The sequence below is a fragment of the Babylonia areolata genome, chromosome 29 (assembly GCF_041734735.1).
Source record: "Babylonia areolata isolate BAREFJ2019XMU chromosome 29, ASM4173473v1, whole genome shotgun sequence".
NCBI classification, from domain to species: domain Eukaryota; kingdom Metazoa; phylum Mollusca; class Gastropoda; order Neogastropoda; family Buccinidae; genus Babylonia; species Babylonia areolata.
This window is the reverse complement of record NC_134904.1, coordinates 13,489,099-13,493,596: the sequence shown is the minus strand read 5'-3', so window position 1 is coordinate 13,493,596 and position 4,498 is coordinate 13,489,099. Positions and strand designations below refer to the sequence as shown.

Genomic DNA, 4,498 nt, shown 5'->3' with positions numbered 1-4,498 from the left:
AAGCATGATGATGAGGTTTGAATATACAATATGATATCACCCAGATCATAGTTTATCAATAGTAATATATCTATCTGTCTAGCTATCTATATGTCTGTGTGGAGTGCAGCTTATGCAACTGAGCAGGGAAAAAATACAGGGGAAAAAAAAACAGAATTAAATAATTTACATAATTTACGTCATTCAATGAAGCAGTGACACCCAAACTATGATATCAATTACCATTCCAGTCCTGAAAGCATATTCCGCTCGGGAAGGCAACATGTGGGACACCAGTGATGGACACCTAGCAGGAAACGTGGCTCTTTTGCAGCCATGATGTTCATGATATGATGCATGACGACTTCAGCCAGGGAAAGTCGTTCACTGAATGATTCTAAAGTTTGTGACGTTGCTTTGTCAAGCACCCTCCATCCAGAACAGTAGTTTTAAACTGGTTTGAAGAAATTAAGATTTGCTGAGATCAATGCTTGATGATGAAGACCGTTGTGGTAATCCAGTAATCATCGCTACCCCAAAGAAGGTTATCTGGGTAAGACCAGTGATTGATAGAATCCAATAATTACCTGCAAAGAAACAGAAAGCACAATAAACGTTTCATCGGGGGGTGTCAATGTCGTTTTCTATCTTCCTCTTGGCGTTGGGAATCATTGTGTCTTCGGTAATTTAAATCAGTTTCAGTAACAGTTACGCTTAATAGCCAAAAAGAAAGCGTAAGACGAGACAGAGCGTAAACCTGACAAAATGGCGTGGAGAGCCTTGGTGAAAGGAATGATTCAGCACTTATAGCTTTTAGAGGCGTTTGACTGGCTAAGAGCGAACCGGGCAAGACGGCTCGTCTTTTCACTATTGGCCGCGCGAAATTTGGCCAAGCAGAGCAAACCGATAGGCCTAGTTTGCACCAGTTTGACATGGTCAGTATATGTATCACCAAACATGGAGTATAATACAAATTCCTCCTATCAGTAACTCAAGGAGGCGTCACTGCGTTCGGACAAATCCATATACGCTACACCACATCTCCCAAGCAGATGCCTGACCAGCAGCGTAACCCAACGCGCTTAGTCAGGCCTTGAGAAAAAAAGAAGAAAAGAAGAAAAAAAAGAAGAAAATAATGATAATAATAATAATAACAATAATAATAATGATGATAATAATAATAATAATAATAATAAATGAAAATAAGATAAAAAGACAATAACTTAAATGATGAGGAAAAGAAAGTAAAGTTTTACCTTGGAATTATACACATGCTCCAAAACCATGACTGAATAGAATTAAATCAATCTGGGACTTTACAAACTAGATACGTAGGCCATTCAGTGTGATCCCGAAACAAAACAACAGTCAGCAGTCTGGGTCTTCCCAAATCAGAGTCCACAAGCAAACTATAAAAGATCTAGAAGTGCAGGGCAGACAACTGGTGGTGTGCTTCCTTTTTGTTTCAAAATTCGGCCATTTTTGTCACCATACCACTCAAGGTCTAGTGGAGGGGGAGAAAATAATTATCGGCTGCTGAGCTGTGATTCGAACCAGTGCGCTCAGATTCTCTCGCTTCCTAGGCGGACGCGTTACCTCTAGGCCATCACTCCACTATTGTCATGATGCAGCAGGAGACCCTGGAGTTTCAGTGCTGGGACACTGTCTTCACCATACTCTATGTGGGCAGTGTTGAGCATTCTAGTCTGAGGTCATTGTCTTTCCGTGTACGTGATATTATCCGCAGCACATGCACATGTTTATCTGTGTGTGTCGATCTTACAAGTGAAATCCTGTTTTGCTTCTATTTTATTCCCATTATGAAATGGCAAAAAAACCCGACTGTCTCTTTGAATCGCTTGTGTGTGTTTGTGTGTGTGTGTGAGTGTGTGTGTGTGTGTGTGTGTGTGTGTGTGTGTGTGTGTGTGTGTGTGTGTGTGTGTGTGTGTGTGTGTGTGTGTGTGACCTGGCTGTCATGGTCCACACACGATTTATTTCACGATCGCTGACATTCTTTTTTTTGTTTGTTTGTTTGGCAACTGTCTCTTCAAAGCGAACAGCTGTGTTTATTAATTGGATCTATTTTCTTTCCATTAAAGTATTGACACTGTTACACAAGACTGAAACATAGAAAAAGGACGAACCAATTGAAAAAAGGGGAAAAGCTTGATACAGCCAGACGACCTTTGTTGATCACTGACAACTTTATCATTTACATTTGTATTTGTATTTCTTTTTATCACAACAGATTTCTCTGTGTGAAATTCGGGCTGCTCTCCCCAGGGAGAGCGCGTCGCCATACTACAGCGCCACCCTTTTTTTTTTTCTTTTTTCTTTTTTTGTATTTTTTTCCTGTGTGCATTTTTTTTCCTATTGAAGTGGATTTTTCTACAGAATTTTGCCAGGAACAACCCTTTTGTTGCCGTGGGTTCTTTTACGTGCGCTAAGTGCATGCTGCACACGGGACCTCGGTTTATCGTCTCATCCGAATGACTAGCGTCCAGACCACCACTCAAGGTCTGGTGGAGGGGGAGAAAATTTCGGGGGCTGTACCGTGATTCGAACCAGCGCGCAGATTCTTTCGCTTCCTAGGCGGACGCGTTACCTCTAGGCCATCACTCCACAACTTACATCTTTGTTGTAGTAGCATTTGGTTGTATAAAACATTGAAAAAGGACGAACCAATTGAAAAAAGGGGAAAAAAAGCTTGATACAGCCAGACGACCTTTGTTGATCACTGACAACTTTATCATTTACATCTTTGTTGCTGTAGCATTTGGTTGTATAAAACATTGAAAAAGGAAGAACCAATTAAAAAAGAGAAAAAAACTTGATACAACCAGACGACCTTTGTTGTTCACTGACAACTTGATCATTTACATCTTTGTTGTAGTAGCATTTGGTTGTATAAAAGATTGAAAAAGGACGAACCAATTAAAAAAGAGAAAAGCTTGACACAACCAGACGACCTTTATTGTTCACCGACAATTTATCATCTACATCTTTGTTGTAGTAGCATTTGGTTGTGTGTACTTGAGCAAAACAAACCTTTCAGATGTTTCGGGAATACAACCAGAGAAAAGTGGAGGGCTGGGAGAAGGATACAATATTTTGTTTTACAGAGTACTTCAAAGATTAGCCGCGTAACCATTCACCATATATTTCAAATCTGATGTGATTCGATTACTAATAACCCCCGACACTCCAAAGGTATTACAGAATATTGTGTTTTATTAAGGTGTAGCATTTTGTCTTCATCTGTCTCCCACCGTTGTATCACAAAGGTGAGATATGTGTTATTGGTTTGTTTGAGGGTTTATTTGGGTTGAATTGCATGGTTCTTTCTTTAACATAACCTGAAATAAATCATCAGCCTTTCAGAAAATATCACAGAGTTGACTGCAACACCCTTTTATAAGAGTTCAAAAAGGTTGGAATATGATACTACTACTACTACTACTACTACTACTACTACTACTACTACTACTACTACTACTACCAGGGAAATGGATTATGTCTCTCTCTCTCTCTCTCTCTCTCTCTCTCTCTCTCTCTATATATATATATATATATATATATATATATATATATATATATATATATATATATATTTGTAGAGGTTTTGAAATTCCAGTGTAGAAATACACTGCTATTGCTTATGTTGATTATCATAAGTATGCTGACGCTATTTAGAATCAAACTAACAAGAAATGAGGCCAGATCAGAGGCTTTTGTGAGCCTCTTCATTAATCATTTTAAATGTTTTGTTGAACTTTTTTTTTTTTTTTTTTTTTTTTTTACTCCTCCTTCAGATCAAGAGTGACACCTGGGAAACGTATGTGCTATTTTGCAATGACGCTTTTTCTTGACATTTTTACATTTTTAAATGAAATGGTGATGTATTCATATTTTGACTTCTTACACTATTTTACCCAATTTATTATGTTTTCTATCGTACAATCGTGCATGTTGTGTGTGTTTACTTGTCAGACATGTTTCTGCGTGTGTCATGATATTATGATTCTATGTGTTGGAAAACAGTTTTGATTCTTAAGCAGATTTTGAGATATTTTTGTAATACAATTTACACAGATCAGATACTATTAAATGCATTACACCTTGACAATATTGGGATTAAGAATATACACACTAGAAGTGATTTTCTCTTTTGTACGTCAAAATATTACATGTTATAGATGTCGTGTTAGTTTTTTTTCTTTTTTTTTTTTTTGTTTTTTTTTTTTGTCACAGTAACACGTTTTTGTTCACGAAAGCAATGCACTCCTGTTGTTGTTAAATGTTTTATTTGAGGGAAGGAGCTAGCATATGAATAACAGCATCTGATGTGATGCATTTAAACCACTTCTGGAGCATGACTGATGTATTCACTTTTTTTCTTCTTTTTTTTTTTAATCAATCTTCTGTTGAAGTATGAAATAATAATAACATAAAGTACACATGCAGAAGCGTCTAATTCACGACTTCACTTGACATTTCTTATATTTACAGTCCTATGGCA

The 4,498-nt window shown here is 37.5% G+C and overlaps 1 protein-coding gene across 1 annotated transcript in view; it reads left to right on the top strand.

Annotated features, from left to right (window-relative positions):
• LOC143274908 (innexin unc-9-like) overlaps positions 1-1,837 on the top strand; it is a 27,230-nt gene extending 25,393 nt beyond the window's left edge. The window contains exon 8 of the mRNA XM_076578891.1: positions 1-1,837. This exon is cut by the window's left edge and continues 1,170 nt beyond it. The gene's annotated coding sequence lies outside the window, so the exon portion shown is untranslated.
• Positions 1,838-4,498: the final 2,661 nt, after the last annotated feature.